Source organism: Acinonyx jubatus, chromosome A1, assembly GCF_027475565.1.
Source record: "Acinonyx jubatus isolate Ajub_Pintada_27869175 chromosome A1, VMU_Ajub_asm_v1.0, whole genome shotgun sequence".
Taxonomy (NCBI): domain Eukaryota; kingdom Metazoa; phylum Chordata; class Mammalia; order Carnivora; family Felidae; genus Acinonyx; species Acinonyx jubatus.
In genome coordinates this window covers 98,786,614-98,806,227 of record NC_069380.1, presented here as the reverse complement: position 1 = coordinate 98,806,227, position 19,614 = coordinate 98,786,614, and the positions used below count along the sequence as shown (strand labels likewise).

Below are 19,614 nucleotides of genomic sequence, written 5' to 3'. Positions count from 1 at the left end.
TCTTCAAGATTCCAGATTAGCTGAAATGACTTGTAACGAAAGTAAAGAAATTTGAAACACACTTTTGTGTCCACTGTGAGAAGACTGAAACTTCAGATACTGGGTTACCTGATTAATAAGTTTAGTATAGGATGTTGGTATCTCATTATACTCGTCTTCTTAATGAATACACATTGTGCTTTTTTAAAAGAAAGAATTACATAAGCCCATGAAAAGGGTACAACTGTTTTATTTCAGCAGTAATTACATTTATTCATGTACTCTAAGTTGTGTTCTGTGGTGATAGGTCTACTAAATCAATGGAGAAAGTGGCTTTCAATATCACTTATTTTATGAAGATAACAAATTTATATCTCTGGCTTTGATCCTCTGCCCTGAACTCCACACTTATATATTTAACACTTAAGCTTTATTAGACACTTGAGTGTCTCATAGATGGATCCAGGTTGTATTTAAAACATGACTCTTGGTGTCCCCTTACAAGCCTGCTCCCCTACCTCTTGTCTATAGATCCATAAATGGCTCTTACCTACATCCTGTTGTTGAGTCTAAAATTTTTGAGATATCCGTACTTTCTATAATCCCCTCAAATAGTCTACCATTGGGTAGAATTGGAAAATTTTGTAGCTGTTCTTTACAACTTTGACTCAAATCTGAAAAGATTTCAACATTTTACTTGTGCCATAGAAATATCATATGTCAGTTGACATAAATATATTGTGTCTATTTTCTTGGAAAATGTTTACCTATTCTCTTTTCCTAATAAGATCTTTGGTTGGGAACCATATCATATGGAAAAACAACCATATGGTATGGGTGAACTCCACTCACACGCCTAACCAAATCAGGGGGATGGGATCTCATTCCCCTGATCTCCACATTCAATGGTTGACAGGGGAATTGTTTGGCTCAAGGAAAAGACAGCCCAAGACTTAGTGCAGGAAGAGAACATATTTCATATTTCTGGTCCCCTTATTTTGGATAAAGAGGTATAAAACTCTGATTGAACCTGGTAACTAATTTGAGAGCACAAGGATTTGGGGGTATTAGGTAAAATTCACATAGTGGAAAAGGATGGAGAGTCAGAATGAAATTGGAAGCTTATTAACATTATGGAGCAACTATTACTTTAATTTTCAGTTACCTGAGCCCCTAAATACCTTGTTTTCCAATACTTCAAACTGAAGACAATTTACCTGAGAGAAAATCAAATAGGGATTAAATTCCCTGTTTCTTTATGAGAAACAGTTTTTTGAGAACTGTATATATTTAAACAAATTGGGACCAGATTTTTTATTTATTAGTCATCTATTACTTTCCTCCTCCTGTGTTAGAAATGAAACTTCATAATTTAGTAGGATAAATGGGAAATAATCTGAAAATGATAGGTAACTTTATGTTGAGATTAAGTATTTTCTGTGAACATAGTGTCAGTTTTTGGTAAATAATGATTTTATTCTCATAGTAAAACACAAGGATTATTTTATTCCTTGGTGATTGAGTTGGCATTCAACGTCACCAAGTTTGGTTTGCATGCCAAACCAGCCCTGTGTCAGAGGGCATAACTGTTGGTAGCAGTTCAAGAATGATGATTTGCAATATGCTAAACATCCAAATGCAATTTGGATTTCCAAATCAGTTTATATATGTAAATATTGGAAATATTTACTTCAAACTTTCTTTTTCTTTTTAAAAAAATTTTTTATGTTTATTCAGTTTTGAAAGACACCGAGAGACAGAGCACAAGCAGGGGTGGGGCAGAGAGAGTGGGGGACACAGAATTGGAAGCAGGCTTCAGGCGCTGAGCTGTCAGCACAGAGCCCGATGCGGGGCTCGAACTCACGAACCGTGAGATCATGACCTGAGCCGAAGTTGGATGCTCAACCGACTGAGCCACCCAGGCGCCCCCAAACTTTCTTAACTGTAGTGCTAAGGAAGTAGATTTTTTTTTCTTACACAATGTAAAAATTGAAATCATTTTGTATATTCTTTCACTGACTACCTATTGTCACCATACATAATATATATGTATGCTTATTTATATAAATAATCATTCTCTTTATACATACATATAAAATATACAAGGACACAGTACATATTTCTCAATAAACTTATATTTTCCTGAATGTAAGCTATTTTCTATAGTCTCCTTTTACAAATATACATCAATTGTTTTTATACAACTATTCTTATGTAAATACAAATAAATCTGATTTAAAGGCATATTGTTTGAATAATGTGGCACTGACTCACTAGTACAGGAATGTTATCAAGTTATACCACAGTTATAAGGAAAATTGTTCAATGAAATATTTGATAGTTTTCTGGGAATCAATTAGACTTAATTATAATGTAGAAACTGTGTGTATGTATGCAGGTCCTCAGGAAATCTGTGGATAGTGGTAGACAAGTCAGGATTAAAATAAAAATAAAAAGAATGTTGTTGATAGAAAAATTTGTTCAGTAGGTGTCAAGGTAGAGAAATTATGGAAGATATTTTATTTTCAAAATGTTTTCTTAACATTGAAGTATATTTTTATCCCAAAAAATGTTTTGCTAAGAGGTAGAATTATCACCTTTTATTATCAGAAGATTAGGAATCATAGTTTTAGAAGGCATTTATTTCATCCTCTGATTCTATGTAGTCATTTCCCTGTGATATTCAAGATAGATAAGCTTCTGAAAAAGATGCTCAACATCATTAATCATCAGGGTAACACGAAGGAAAGCCACAATGAGATATCACCTCACATATGTCAGAATGGCTAAAATAAAAAACAAAACAAAAAGAAAACCAAAACAAAACAAAAAAAAAAGCAAAAAGCAAGAAACAACAAGTGTTGGTAAAACTATGGAGAAAAAAAAACGCTTATGCACCGTTGGTGGGAATGCATACTGGTGCAGCCACTGTAGAAAACAGTACGGAGTTTCCTCAAAAAATCAAAAATCTAATGGCCGTGTGATCCAGTAATTTCACCACTGGGTATTTACCCAAAGAAAATGAAAACAAACAAACAAACAAACAAAAAAACCCTAGTTTGGAAAGATACCTGCACTTTTATGTTTATTGCAACATTATTTACAATAGCTAAGATATGCAAGCAACCCAACTGTCCATTGGCAGATGAATGGATAAAGATGTGATATAGATATAGATGATATAGATTATATAGATATAGATATTATATATACACACACTAATATTACTCAGCCATAAAAAGAATGAAATATTGCCATTTGTAACAACATGGATGGACCTGGAGGGTATAATGGTAAGTGAAATAAGTCAATCAGAGAAAGACAAGTACCATATGACTTCACTCATATGTGGAGTTTAAGAAACAAAACAATGAACAAAATAAAAAAGAGACAAAAACACTCCTGAATACTGAAAACAAATTGGTGGTTGCCAGAGGGTAGGGGGATGAGTGAAATAACTGAGGGGGATTAAGAGTACACTTATTGTGATGAGCACTGAGTCATATATAGAATTATTGAATCACTATATTGTACAGCTGAAACTAATATAACACTGTATTAATTGTACTGGAATTAAAAATTAAGAAAAATAAGGTAGATAAGTTGCATGGATTTTATATCCACTGACAGCAGACTAGGCTCACCAGAAAAGTAGTGACTTCAGGAAGCTGAGTTGTGTTGGCTTCTCAACTGTTCTACTGCCTTAATTCCCTATTGACATTTTGCCATCTCAGAAAAGATAATAATAACCTCTAAAAAGAAATAACAATTTCAAGTGATTGAAAATGATTGAAAATAGCTCAAAGCCATCCTTCACATAAGTAATGAATTAATCTGCCCCTAGTGATATAGTAATTCATAGATAAAGACAACAATCTAAGGTTTCTAGAAATGTTCAGTCTACGATAGCTGATGTTTCCCTAATTTTAAGGAAAAACATAAATGCTGATTTAAAAATTTATCACATACATCCTTTGAATTTTTTAAGTTTAATATTTAAATTTAATTTTGTCTTTTTATTCAAAAAAGAATATGTGCAATTTTAAGCAAATAAATACATTATTCGGTAACAGTAAACTAATACCCCAGTTTCCTAATCTTGATTAACAGAGGTTATCAGAGTTACTGGTTTCTTATACATCCTTCTATAAGTATTCTATATCCATCTGTATATGTCTTCCTTTTTTTTTTTAATATTTATTTCTGAGAGAGAGAGAGAGAGAGAGAACCAGGGCGTGGCGGAGAGAGGGACAGACAGAGGATCCAAAGCCAGCTCATGCTGACAGCAGACAGCCCAATGTAGGGCTTGAACTCATGAACTATGAGATTATGACCTGAGCCGAAGTTGGACACTTAATCTCCTGAGCCACCCAGGTGCCTCCATCTTTTATATGTCTTTGTTCAGATGTGTAAGTCTATTAGATAAATTTTGCAGTGGAATTTCTAGGTCAAGGAGTATTTATGTCAGGGATGACTAGGTTGTATTGAAGTAACCAATAGTTTCAAAGTTTTAAAGACTTAAAGCATAAAAGTTTAATTCTGACTCCTGCTACATGTTCATCCATGGTCATTTGAGGTCCCCATACTGCCCAGAGTAATGAAGCAGCAGATATTTGGAATGTCACTGGTCAAGATAAAGCTATGGAGCTGATCCTCATTTGTGGATTCTTTATTTGCAAATTCACCTTCTTGCTAAAGTTTACCTCTAACTCCCAAGCCAGTGCTTACAGTGCTGTTGTAGTCTTTCAAAGACATGCACAAAATGGGAGAAATTTTCACTTGCCAAACGTGCATTTTTCTAGCTGAGGTCAAACAAGGTAACACTCTCCCTTCCTGTTTCAGTTCTCAGATTGTAAACAAGTGTGTGTGTGTGTGTGTGTGTGTGTGTGTGTGTGTGTGTGTGACCTATTTGGTAACATTTTTTCACATTTTGTTCTGTTTTGTTAGTAATTTTTCTGTTTAAAATGGCCCAAGAATAGTGCTGAAGTGCTGTCTACTGTTCCTAAGCAAAAGAAGGCTGTGATGTGCCTCACAGAAAAAATAATGTGTGTTAGATAAACTTTATTTAGGCTTTAGTTATAAGGCTATTGGCAATGAGTTCAATGTTAATAGATCAATAAAACAGTCCATCTAGAAAAAGGAAGAGGAAAATTGCCCATAAATACCAGAGGCTGCTCCAGAAAGTGCTAAAGTAATAGCTATAGTATAAATATTCAAGCTATAGAGTAGTATCTGAAGTTATGGAAAGTATTGTTAAAATTGTGGATTCATGAGGTGTTGACCAGTTGTATTGACATGTTGACAAAAATGTGACCAGAAGCTCATAGGAACATAACCCTTTGTTTCTCTTAGGAACACTAACTTAGTATTTGCTACTTTGTGATTTGTAGACTTTACAGAACATAACCGACTTGACTACTGAGAATTGACTATAGCTTGCATTTGCTCTTAAAGCTCAGAAATGGCAGGTCATTTCTGCTCATATTTCATGGTTCAAAACAAGTCACAGGGCCATTACTGGCTTCAAAGGAGTAAGGAAGAATTATTTTCTTATAGGAAAGAGAAGTGGATATTTGTAAACAATAACACATTTACCAGAAAGGTCTGAAATAGCCACAGTTCCACCAGGCAGGCTGTATTCCTAATGATGGTTAGAATATCTGTGTCCCTATACACTCGCTACTGACACTGGTGAGGTGTCAAAAGTAGGTCAAATATTGCCTTTCACCACACAGTGTGAAACTTCCTATAAATGTACTACTAACCAAGGACAAATACTACTCCTCCTTTGAGAGTTTCCTCTGATAAATTGTTTCCCCCCATTGTCATTTTTCTTTACCTTGTCATACTGCTTATATATCTGTCATATATGTGGGGAATTTCAGGGAAAGATTATTTCTCTGGTTGGCAAAATTAGATTACCTATATTTATATTAGTATATTTTACCTAGATGATTGTGTTTTTAAGAAATATTGAGCATTTTTAGGGTCATAGATGAATTTTGGGATGTAGTGATGTACATGAGCCTTTGGAAGGCTGCTGGAGAAATGGTTTCTAGCCCGTTGTCTGTTTAATGTATTAAGATGTATTTTTAAAAATACCCATTTAAAAAACTCTTACTCATAGTAGTAAGTTGTGGCAACACCATTCTTATTTTCAAGGTGAGAACTCAGAATCCGACTTGTCTGTCTGTTCTATAAATTACTGAATGGGATATATTCCTTTGTTGTTTCTGTATTCATGTATTTTTTGCAGCTTTTTTTTTTTTGCAGTTTTTTTTTTCAAGTTTTCCTTTACATGTTTTGAGACAATGTTATTCAATGGGAAGAATTTTAAGCTTTCTCTTCCTGCCTCTCTGGGAGTAGTTCTAACTCACAGTGTTTTCCAAGAAAATCCTTTCTGTGACTATTCAGTCTTCACTTTTTTTTTCCCTTTGGTGAAGTGGCTGATCTTGAAGGATCTGAGTATATTTCTCATGCTCTAGCATTCATGAACTACTATCTCTCTGTAGGATATATGGGTACTTGGCACCTGTGCTATTGTTTTCAGCCTTTGGAACCTAAGCCAAATTCTAGGTAGAAAGATCACCATTTTATTTTATTAATTTTTTAAATATAATACACGTGACATACCATATTATATTAGTTTCCTTTGTGCAACATAGCAATTCACCATTTATATGCGTTGCCAAATGATCACACTAAGTCTAGTTATGAAAGATTATCATTTTAAACTCCTATTGCCAGGCAACTGGGTGGCTCAGTTGGCACAGCACTAGACTTCAGCTCAGGTTATGATCTTGCTGTTCATGAGTTCGAGCCCTGTGTCAGGCTCTGTGCTGACAGCTTGGAGCCTGGAGCCTGCTTTGATTCTGTGTCTCCCTCTCTCTCTGCCCCTCCCACACTGGTGCTCTGTCTCTCTCTTCCTCTCTCTGTCTCAAAAATAAATAAATATTAAAAAAAAACCTATTGCATTAGTTTCTTAAGGATGTACTACATCCTTTTTTTTTTTTTTTTTTTTTTGTAGAATTGTACTTTTAAACTTCAGGATTGATATAGGCTTTTGTATTCCTTTTAATATTACTTGCCTAGATTGAATTGCAGTAGTTTCCTTTTTTGATAGTGGCTATAACGTATTTCATAAAAAGCATGCCAGAAAAGTGCAAGTATGATTCAAGTGAAATTAAAAACCCAGAGTTTAAGGGCAGCCTAAAGATTATGTTAATAGAGTGAGCTTTAGATTTGTTTAGGTAAAATTCATAACTGTGGCTTCAAAGAGACTGTTGGCAGTAAAACTCATTCCCGAGCCCTGCAATGGAAAAGATTATTTTCCTTACAAAATTAATTGCTCCTTGCCAACGGCCAAATAAATGGGTCTAATGAGAATTTCAAAGTTGTGATTGCTGTCCCATCCCTTTTGTACCAGGAAAAGAACATAGAGTAAAACCCTGGATTGTGGGTGACTTGTTCTGCAAGTGTTCTGCAAGATGGCCAACATTTCTAATAAATCTTAACTTGATAAATGCGTGACGTCTTGCAATACAAGCAGTATGTGATGCCAAATGTCACGTGATCACAACTGAGCCAATGGTTCTTGAAATTCACTTTGATATGTAAGGGCTTTGGATTACAAGTGTTTCCGTAGCAGATCATGCTCGCAAACCAAGGTTTGTTTTACTGTATTTGTATACAACATCCAAACCGCTAGACCGCAGACTGTATTGTAATTGGCCTGTGCACAGGCACTGTCCCTTTCACATTCTGTCTTTCTCTGTTGCTTACCTATATACATATTATATGAAGTAGAAGAAAAACTTCTTGAGATACGTAGAGTTCTCCCCTTTAGGATGCTTTTGACTGATTCGTAGAAGGTCATGAAAAATTACTAGCCACATTAATATTTAAGTTCATAGATAGAGGTACATTAGGTGATTAGTAAAGATAAAAGGAAAAGTTCTTGATTTTGTAATGGAGCCCATGGATGGTGTGATTTTATTGGATGGAGATGATGTTAATGGATAATCAAAAGTCAATTTGCTAGTCTACTGGCATCTACCAAATCCTTGTGCATTTTGCTGGCATTCAGTAAGCACAAGCTGACTTGTAACTGGACAGCCGAAGATGGTTTTGACATTATCACTGGTATGTCTGAATGAGCATGGTAGCTTACCCGTATTAGGCAACTTTCTTTTATCTTCTGCTCCCCATAACAGATGAGTTTCACAAACACATTTCTTAATATATGTAAGCTAAAGTAGTTTGCTTTGGCTGCCAAACCTACATTGATCCTACACATTTCCTCCACTTCCGGCAAGCCTAATCATGGTTAATGGCTTCTCATATCCCTGGAGAATGCGGACACAAAAACTCGTTCAACCTGAAAATTATCAGCTGGGCACATGGAAGGCAAATTGTGAGCTAGATATTGGGATTTATGGGTTTTTCTCCCTCTGGTATTCATTAGCTTGGCTGGAGAGTGAGAAAAAGCACTTCTCAGATTCATGCTTAGACAAGAAGAAAGAGGCAGCCTCTGTGAAACAAAACTTGAGGTGAATGACATTTATTATTTTTATGTTCACTACATGGATGAATGATGAGAGGGTTAAGGACTTTGAAGCATTTTTATTTAAGATCTAATGGAAAGATATTATTCTTTTCACAAGTTTCCTAACTTCATTCTTTTTTGAAAATATTTTTTATTTATTTTTGAGACAGACAGAGTGCAAGTGTGGGAGGAGCAGAGAGAGAGGGAGACACAAAATCTGAAGCAGGCTCCAGGCAGGCTCTGAGCTGTCAGCACAGAGCCCAAAGTGGGGCTTGAACTCATGAACCAGGAGATCATGACCTGAGCCAAAGTCAGATGCTTAACAGACTGAGCCACCAAGGTGCTCCTCCTAACTTTATTCTTATACCACACTAGGTTATATATATCTTTAGAAGTGCTTTATTCTTATACCACACTGTGTTATGTATCTTTAGAAGTTTCCAGAGGAAATGGCAGTAAGCGTTCTTTTCAAATGCATATTTCCAGGAAGTATCTGACAGCCTAATTAGCATTCAGAAAGAATCATATAATTTGTAATTTATAAAAGATCTGTAAAATCACCAGCTGCCCTAATTCCTCATTCAACTGATAAGGAAATTGCTATTTCAAATAACTAGATGATTTGTTCAAGGTCGCACAACTAACGTGGAAGGCTTTCTGATTCCTAATGCTGTGCCTTTATTTTTATAACACCCGCCACTTTTGCAGTTGAGAGTTTTTTCCTTCTGCCACCAGTGTCGTAATTCTTAACACTGAATATCTGCTGAATAGAAGGAGTTTAAGATCTGTGCCCAAACTAGTCCTGTGTTTGAATTTCAGCTTCTGCATTTAGTGCTAATGGCTCCATAGCTGACCAAGTTTCTTATGAATCTCCAGCTCTGATTACCAATCTGTAAAAGAGGGATAATAACACCAAAGTTGGATGGCTGTTATTGTATTAGGCAATACATATGTAATGCCACTATATATTAATGCTATTTATTGCACATAATAATGCACATAATAAATAATATTTGTTTTCATCTATATATATTTTTTTGTTATGCCTCAAGCAAGCTATCTCACCAGCAACATGAGTGACAGAGAGCAGAGAAGCTTTTCATTGGCTTTTCCATGAGCTGTATCAGAAAGCCATTGTAAATTCTAATGAAGCAAGTATGGGTGTAGAGTGTAAGACTGAAGAGTCTGACTGACAGAACAGACATAGATACAAAACAAATTCAGAGAAGGACAATGTTTTGTCACCCAGTGGGTTATGGTCTAGGTGAGCAATCCACTCACCCTGGGTCCTCAGCAATGCAATTGTAAGAGCTAGGGTCTTGTGCACAGAGCTCCGGGCTCATCAGGGAATAAGGATACTACGAAGTTGGACAAGGCAGACATGAAGTTTCTCTGGATGGCCCAACATGTAATGAAGGAGAAGGGAAATACTCAAGTACAGAGACCGCATAAGCAAGCCCTTGATGCTTAATCCTAGAACAATGTCTACTTGTCCTATCAACAACATTATCATTCCATGTGAGGCACAGATCCTAATCTGTATACAATCCAGCAAGAATCTTCCCAGGAGCTAAGAAAGGGGTGAACCTCCCCTCCCTTCTCCAGATAGGATCAGCTCTTCCTTGCTCACAGATGACAGAAAGACTCCTGGATAACTCCACTCCAAAGCTACAGAGGCTCTAGATTTGCTCTGTGTGTGTGTGTGTGTGTGTGTGTGTGTGTGTTCATGTGTTGGGACAGGAAGGGACCAGTGAAGAGTGTAGAATGAAACAATAGTGTTATTTTAAAAATAGAATGGTCTGTATCTTCTATATCTGCTTCAACCATAGTACTTGGCTCTGGTGTTATTAAATTTAGGTTTTTGCATATATATATAGGGGTGGGTGCATAAATATGTTTAATATATATTTATATATTCATAAAATATGTAGATGTGTATACATACATATAAAATCTATAAAATGCATATGTATAAATATGTATAGAATATATAAAATCCATTTTATACTTAAATAAAATGTAATGTATATGCTCCATTGAAACAAAGGCAAAAGAGTTTTTAAGCACTGGAGTGAGCAGTGAAACAGTACTGGAGGACTTTATCAGGATGGTTAAAGCGATTAAGTCATCTGTCAAAGTTAGGATCCTATCCTGTCACAGAGCTTGAAGATGGGCTCTATCTTTCTTGATGTCTGCATTTCAAAGGGATGGCCCCCAGGTCCTTGAGAAAGACAGTTCTGAATCCAAAGACACTGGCAAGAAGTTGGGACAAGATTCACATCTCAAAGGACAGAGAAATAATTTATAATTTTAAGTTTTCTAAAATATGTCCTCTAAAAGAATAGAAGTCAGGGGCCTGTAGTCAGGAAGGAACCTATCTAAAATTTAGTCAAGCTGAGGGGAACATTAAGGCCATCTATCTATATCTATATCTATATCTATATCTATATCTATATCTATATGTATCTATATGATACATATCTATATATGATACGATTGGTTAACTTCAACGTGAGTTGGTTAACTTCAAACAGGAGTAGAATGCAATGAATATTCTAATTTTGTAATAAGCTATAAACATTTAGATATATTTCTATTATCTTGTTTTCAAAGATTAAGTTTGGCTTATAACTTAAAAAAGAAAAAACGTGTTAGAGTAATCACACTTGCTTTCAAGGGAAGCACATAGACTTTAGTTGATTAATGGCAGTAAAAGATTCAACTTCTCAGACAGCATTGAATCCTTCCCCTTTCAAGCTCAGGTATTTACAAGCCTCATGCATCAATAATGTTAGACAACACACCATGAGTCATGCAAAAACAACGGAATTAAACACTTTGTTAGGATTTTTTGCAACCAGAGCTAAAAATAATGCAGGCAGAAAAAAATATTTCCTGGGTAAGCAATAACCAGATAATCACAACAAGGAAAAAAATGATTAAAAGTTAACTGAAATAACACCCAATTTAGCAAGAAAAAGAAAACCTGTATTTTAAAATCCTGATGGGGAAGTGAAAGAGACTGAAACAAATAAGATGGTTTTGTTTTTACCTTTTAGTCCAGGTTGTTACGCTCCAATGTCTTTTTGTATTTACCATAGTGCTCTCTGTCCCTTCTCGGTATTTGTGAAAAGAAACAAAGGTGGTAACAAAGAAGGAGAGAGGACGGAAGGATGGGGAACTAAAACAACCTCCACACCAGTGAAGAAGAGAGAAAGAACACATTGTGTTATCGAGTAAACATTATCAGGTTTACAGGCGTGTAAGTAGCATGAAATCAACTACCAAATCTGGACAGGATTTCAAACAGATTTATACAGTAATGCAGAAGATAATTAAGATTTATCTCCTCCAGATACAAGAAGACTAATTTAGGGATTATGTCCTATGTGTCTCCTGAGAAACTTGAAGCTCCATTTCAGAGGTGTGGGTTTATAGTCACACTAGTTAGAAGGCCCCGGATCTTGCCCTGCAAATCAGAAGGTTGGACCCCTAGGGGTGCCTGGGTAGCTCAATCAATAAGCCTCCACTTCAGATCAGGTCAGGATCTTGAGGTTGGTGGGTTGGAGCCCCATGTTGGGCTCTGTGCTGATAGCTCAGAGCCTGGAGCCTGCTTTGGATTCTGTGTCTTCTCCTCTCTCTGCCCATCCCCTGCTTGCACTCTGTCTCTCTGACTCTCTCCCCTCTCTCTCCCTCTCAAAAATAAATAAACATTAAAATATTTTAAAAAAAAGGTTGGGCCTCTAAAATTTACAAGAGGACACTTTAAACCAAAGGGGTAGGAAACCAGCTACCTCTTTCCTCCTTATTAAGCAAGCAAGCAAACAAACAAACAAAAAAAACACATTGTCCCTGTTTGCTAAGGAGTTGAAAGTGGATCATTTCTTTACCTTTAAAGAAGGGAGAGTGGGAGTGAAGAACAGAGGGAAGGAGAGAGAAGGGATGTGAGAGTAGGACAGGGGTAGGAGGACACGGAATGGAGAAAGCGTACAAGGGATGAGAAAGCTGAATCATGGCCTGAAGCAAAACGGGCACCTTTCATTACCCCCTGTGTCAGGGGTGTTTTTCAAGAGCAACAGGCTTCTATTTCTTGAATCCTGTGACAAGACAAACTGCAAAGTACCTAGATTCAGGAGAATGTTCCCTGACCCTCTGGTCCAAACCTGCGAGAAGGGACTAGTATTTATGAATAGGTTGCATGTGATTTTGTCAATTTCCTGTTGGAGCAGATTCTATCTTTCCCGGGCAAGCCCTGGGATCCTTAGTGCCACAGTTTTCTTCGCCACTGCTTTTCCAGCAAAAGCAAACCCTTTCCTGCCCCATTGCTCTTTCGTTCCTCATTGGCTACTCATTCCCTTTTTCCACCATCACTGGGCGAATCTTCCATTAAGTGGCCTTAGTTCTAATCTCACATGCAGGATGGCAAAGAAGCAAATGGCTGGAATCTGCCAATGGGACATTCAGAGGATGCTTGCTGGCCTGCACACCATTAAATGGGTGGCATGGGCCGTGTTGGTCATTTAGTGGTTTGGGATCTCCTAACTGAAATGAGGTGTAAAAGGAATGCCTTTTCTCCATCTGACAGGTGTGAGGCAGGTCACACGTTCAAACTTGATGGTAACAATTGTGGTCATTCATTGTAATTTACTAAAACAAATTTTTTTCCCCTCAAGCACCTCACTGTCTGAGAAGATAAATTTTCAGAACTTGAAAATGTAGTCATCGATGCATTTGTGATATTATTTCTTGGGTGGTTGTGGAAATCCAAGGAATTGCTTCTGTAAATACTGCAATAGGACTTTTGGAAAAAAGTTCTTGCCTGGTATCAAAACAAAAAATACTTGTCATTTCCTATATTCTATTTTTTCTCCAAGGAACCTGTTTTTGTGCTGTATTTCTTCTAGATTAACTGATCATATTTTAAAAATTGTATATCGAATGCAGATTTACTTTCATTTACCTGCTCAAGATACCATGTTTCATAATTAAATTTTATCTTTATCACTAATAAACTCATCTTCTATTGAAAATGAAATATTCTTTATGAAATATACACACTCTACTTTTAGAAACCCTGTTTCCTTTGTTACCGGGAGAAAGAGATTCTATTCATTTTAATGTCACAACCACCTGTTCCTTGAAATTTCTGTTTGGTAGACTGCCAATGTAATTCACCAACGTGGCTATATATATATATATATTTTATTTCACAATCATCCAAACAACTTAAAACCTAGGCCAATTTTTGAAGTACAATAAATCCCCAAATTGAAGCACAAATGAAGCTTCTCAATCAGTGCCACTGATCTTTTCCTTGACCATTTAGTCAGGTGATTAAAAAAACATTTCTTTACTGTGTACAGTGCCCCTTCAAACAAGCTTTTGACTTTTGAACATGGCCGTCAAGTCTGGTTCATTCAGTGCCTATTGAACTCAGTGCATTTGCTTCTCTTACTGATAAGAGAGCTCTGATTACATATTTCCACCAGAATTTTCAGAAAGCCGTTTGCCAGAATCCTGGAGAGGAAGAGTTCAGGTTTTGTGCAATCAGCAATAAGAAATTTTGTCTATTAGCTAGCTAAATTGGAAGGAAATCAGAAATTCTGGGTCTTGTTATGTTTTCTAAAATGGCTACTGCCTGCAGCTGAAATTACAGAAAACAGAAGCATGTCTGTGAGATGCCGATTTTCAGGAATTTGTTTCAGGAGACAGAGAGATCTTGTCTCAGAGACGACGAGAGTATCCCTTTTTGACGGGTGACTAACACTGTTCTGCTTTTATGTTAGAACCTGTTGATCAGAATTTACATTTTACTGGTACTTTGGGTATTGATTCTTCTAAGAAAATTGATAAACTAGTAAATTAACAAAGGATGCACGTGTACAGGCTGTGTAAATTAATAAAAATTCCCCAAATTAAAAAAAAAAGAAGTTTTAGATCAATTATAAAATATATAATCTAGAAAATAGTAATCCTTCCTGTCGTATTCATCCAATTTTGGCGGATTTATCAAGTAATGATTTTTCTCTAGGACACATGACAACAACAATAGAAATCAACTGACAAAATAGAAAAGGCAGTGCATTTCTGAGTTTTATAAAAATCCTCATGCTTAATATTTTCCTTTCTATTCAGACTCCTATTAATCTACTACACATCTAAATTTTTTTACTATTTATATACACGTACACACACAGACACACACACACCCTTGCACTCACACAAATACCATATATTTAAAGCAAAGTTCTGCCTCAGTCATAATACACAAATACACTTAAGCTAAACTAATAGTAATTCTTGTCCTTCTGTAGCCACACTGAATTTACATAACGTGTGATAAGTAGAAACCCTGCCCAACTTACATTTCCCATGAACTGCGTTAAAGACAGACATGTGGGCAAACTAAACATCTGGTTGTCTGTGCCTTATCTGACATTAAAAAAAAAAAAGAAAGGGGGGTGCCTGGGTGGCTGAGTCGGTTAAGCGTGCGACTTCGGCTCAGGTCATGGTCTCACAGCTTGAGAGTTCTAACCCCACGTCGGGCTATGTGCTGACAGCTCAGAGCCTAGAACCTGCTTTGGATTCTGTGTTGCCCTCTCCTTCTCTGTCTCTCTCTCTTAAAAAAAAAAAAAAAAAGAAAAAAAAGAAAGAAAGAACCAGAGGTTTTGATTTATCTGGTAAAGGTAATTGACATAAAGGAATCCCTTGTTCCCTAAGAATAATTGTTACCTGGTACAGTCACAAACAGAATCCATCAAAAATAGAAATAAAAATGTCATCATGACCAATAGAAAACATTTAATTTAAATTGTATGTGGAAAAATAAAGCAAATTTATTTATTGTGTGTATACCAAAAATTTGTCCTCTTAAATATTTGATAATTACAAATACAAATAACATATGAACCAATAATTCCACTACTGGGTATTTGCCCAAAGAAAACAAAACACTAATTTGAAAAGATAGATGTCCTATTTTTTTTTTAATGGCTCATTAGTGTTTAATTATTTGAACAGGGGAATGAAAAAAAAAAACATGGCAAGACAGGCCTGGCTTTAAGATTTTTTGTATTCAATTCATGCTACTTTCACATCATCTCTAATTAGCTGCTACACATAAGTGACAGCTGTGGAAGCCTGGATACCCATCAACATGAATGAAGGAATCATGTTTGTTTCCAAGGCATTATGTGCTCCAGTGGCAGGACCTGGGTTAACATAAAATTTATTTTCATGCTCGAATGCTTCAAATTTGTGTGTGTGTCCTGAGATAAGAATGTCCACATCAGACTCACTCTGCAACGGGGCTAAGCTGGCTGTGCCTCCCCAAGGAATCACTTGATGCCCAGGGAACCAGCCAATTCTAAACTGCCTATCAGTCAGCCCTTTCTGTTCTGGATAATTCAGATTCCCACGAACATCTCCTTTCACAATACGAACCTCACTGATCTGAGTTTTGAGATAGTGATAACTCTCTTTGCTCCAAAGGTTTCCCGTACAGAGAAGGGGCTGAATCTTTCCTGGAACCAGCAGTTTCTTGAATGTAGCTGGCAACCTGTTACACCAGTGTGGGTTGTAAAGTCTCCTAATACTAACACTGTGGTCCTGTCACTGGGCTCAGCTCAGTCTTGGCAATCACCACCACCTTCTTCCTCTGTGCCCTAGTTTTTAGGATGGACTTTGAGGGTAATTTTGCTGACAAATGTGTAAGACAACACATTACTAATTCCTGTGTTTTACTGTTGACCTTTGCATTTGACCTTAAGAGAGTATTTTGCAAAAAAAAACAAAAAAACAAAAAATTTTACAAATTGTTTTCAAGGTTGCTATGGATCCTTTGATATTCCAGTCATTGTTTCTGGAAACACCTTTCCTTCCACCATTCTTACTGACCCCTTTTCAGTTAACTGGTATAATTTGATTAGATCCTTATCTGTGAAGAGTTTTGATATGATTCAAGTCATTCTCCAATACAAATTTTATGCAATCTCTGAAGATATTTGCAAATTTACTGTAGAATTCCTTTCCTTTTTTTCTTTTTTAATTTTTATTGGTTGGTCTTTGTAATACTCGGCCACCTGTGGGATGCTTTCTAACAAAGGACTTGATGAGATGAGGTAAGTTACTCACTAGTGATAAGCCACAGAGGGGTGTTTGAGTGTAGATTAAATATTTACAAATATTCGGGTAATTGGAATGTACTTTCAACATCTGGAGCTTCGAGACTTGTGGAATAAACACTACATATAATGGGCAATCTTAGAGCTTCAAGAAATCCTCCCAAACATAAACCATACTTTTTCAGGTGATGATAACCAAACACTGGTTATAAAATAGAAATTCTACCAGCAACTGCCAGGTAAGATATATTTGGCCTGCTTGTACCAGTTTTCATCTGCAACTATAGTTTTAATCAGTTTGTAAAGGATGATAGCTCCCATTAGTACCCCAGGTTCTTTGGAGTTCTTTCTTTAGTTATAAACTGCAATTATTTGGGAAGCCAAAATAGTCCATTTCACAGTGCAGAGGAGCTGGTGATGATTAATTACGGAAGGATTTTCAAAAACTTGTGTACAACATGGACAGTTTCTTTCCATTCACAAAATTGCCATTAGCTTATGAAATATGTTATATTGTAACATTAATTAATTGACCATGACATAATGATTTCAAAAAGATAACTATAGTTGATCAACCTTAGAAAAACTTCCTGGCAACCAAGGGAAATTGTCTTATTGTAATATAAAAAGAACACCTCTCAGAAACAAATAATTTAAATCTTAGCTATCTTTTAAAAGGCGCTAGTGAGTTATATAAGCTTACGAATTAAAGGTTCTGGTGTGCATGGGTGGCTCAGTTGGCTAAGCGTCAGACTTTGACTCATGTCATGATCTCACAGTTCAAGCCCCACGATGGGCTCTGTGCTGACAGCTCAGAGCCTGGAGCCTCCGTCAGATTCTGTGTCTCCCTCTCTCTCGCTCTCTGCCCCTCCCCCATTGCACTCTCTCTCTTTCTCTCTCAAAAATAAACCTTAAAAAATTTTTTTAAAAAAATAATGGTTCTATCTTCCTAAAACTACCACAGTACTAATGTAATTTTCAAAAAATGACAATTAATATGAGGTTCTTCTTCCAAATGATTTCTCAGTACATTTTCTTAAAAAATGAAAGTTCCTTTTAAGATTTTTAGGTTATAATTATATCAAAAGTGGTGAGAAATCAGAGCTTGTGTGTGACTCACACCCTGAATGAAATGAAATCAAGCATCATAAATTAATTAGAAAGGCTATTGCCAGGTCAATCCATGATTGCATGCAGAGAGAGAGAGACACATTTCTCTGCCCTTTGCTTACTAAAATGCTGAACTCACTTACCTGGCAGGTATTACTTGAAATTTATGATTCTTATCTTGCTTTGTTAAGAAACATATTTTACTTATATCTGTACTCCGTTTATAACAACAATCATCAGGAAATGGAATTAGATGTTGATTTTGATGGTGGAGACCAAAATATGAGGGCAAAACTAATGGCCACTGGATTTCCTTCGTATATGTCATTTAATTTTTTTTAAGTTTATTTAAGAGAGTACAAGTGGGGGAGGGGCAAAGAGAGAGGTAGAGAGAGAGAATCCCAAGGAGGACTTGCATTATCAGCACAGAGCCCTATGCAGGGCTCGAACTCACAAACCGGAAGATCATGACCTGAGCTGAAGTCAGTTGCTTAACCGACTGAGCTGCCCAGACGCCCCTGTTATTTAATTTCTTAAATGGAAGTGAGAGCTCTGGTTAGTTCCTTGCCTCATACTTAGTTTTTGTTTTTAGCTAGCCAGATCCTGTTTAAAATATAGTACAGACATAAAATTGTTTATGTAGAAAAAATAAAATAAAAGCTACCCTGTATCAACTTTAGTCATGGCCACAAGAAACTTCTGATCTTGAAGTTTTTCTCAGTCTACATGAGGTCATCCCAGGTAATATTCTCCATCATGTAAGAACTTCAGGAATTCTTGAACTGACCCAGAAATTGTTAGGTTGCTACATTCCATTTTTCTCTTCTGGTTGCCTCAGTGAGTTTAGCTTCATTCACTTTTATTTTTATTTTTTTTAATTAATGTTTATTTTTGAGAGGGAGAGAGAGAGAGAGAGAGAGCTGGCAGGGAAGGGGCAGAGAGAGAGAGGAAGACACAGAATCTGAAGCAGGCTCCAGGCTCTAAGCTGTGAATACAGAGCCTGATGCGGGGCTTGAACTCATGAACCACAAGATCATGACCTGAGCCAAAGTCGGATGCCTAATTTATTGAGCCACCCAGGCACCCCAACATTGTGCTTTTTAACAAGGTTGCTTTTATCACCGTCACTAGACTTTGTGCAGGGCCATGTTGTACAAGTTTGTAAAGGTACAGCATAGGGAATGTGGCCAACACTATAACAACAGTATTGTGTGGTGACAGATGTGGCTACTTTCCTGGTGAACCTAGTCTAACGCACAGAGTGGTCCAACCACTATACTGTATGCTTGAAACTAATATTGTGTATTAACTATACTTTAATTTTTTCTATTAATTTTTTTAAGTTTATTTATTTATTTTTGAGAAAGAAAGAGAGAGCACAAGCGGAGGAGGAACAGAAAGAGGGGGAGAGAGAAAATCCCAAGCTGGCTCTCCACCATCAGCACAGAGTCTGATGTGTGGCTCAAACTCACCCAGTGTGAGAACATGACCTGAGCTGAGATCAAGAGTCGGACCCTTAACCAACCTAGCACCCCAACTGTACTTTAATTAAAAAAAAAAGACCAAAAAACACTGATGAATGCCTGAACATCTGTCAATCTTCGTAACATTCTCTGGGTGGGAACCTGAAGTTAGGAACCCATCAGAGGTCTCCAGTGGGTCACCATCAGTAGGCAAATTTCACCTGCACCTGCAAAGCTCGTGATCAGGTACCTTTTCCCGTGCACGGTCTGCAAATTTTTCTCTCCTTGCTTTTGATTCTCCAGTCTTTCCATCACGTGTTTGGGTGGGAGTTTGAGGAAGAGAGGTAGGATAGGTCTTCATTTAGAATGTGGCTGCTTTGGAAGGGCTAACATT

General features: G+C 36.7%; 1 pseudogene; it reads right to left on the bottom strand.

Annotated features, from left to right (window-relative positions):
* Nucleotides 1-15,583: 15,583 nt before the first annotated feature.
* On the bottom strand, nucleotides 15,584-19,532 carry LOC106975304 (vacuolar protein sorting-associated protein 29-like; annotated as a pseudogene).
* Nucleotides 19,533-19,614: the final 82 nt, after the last annotated feature.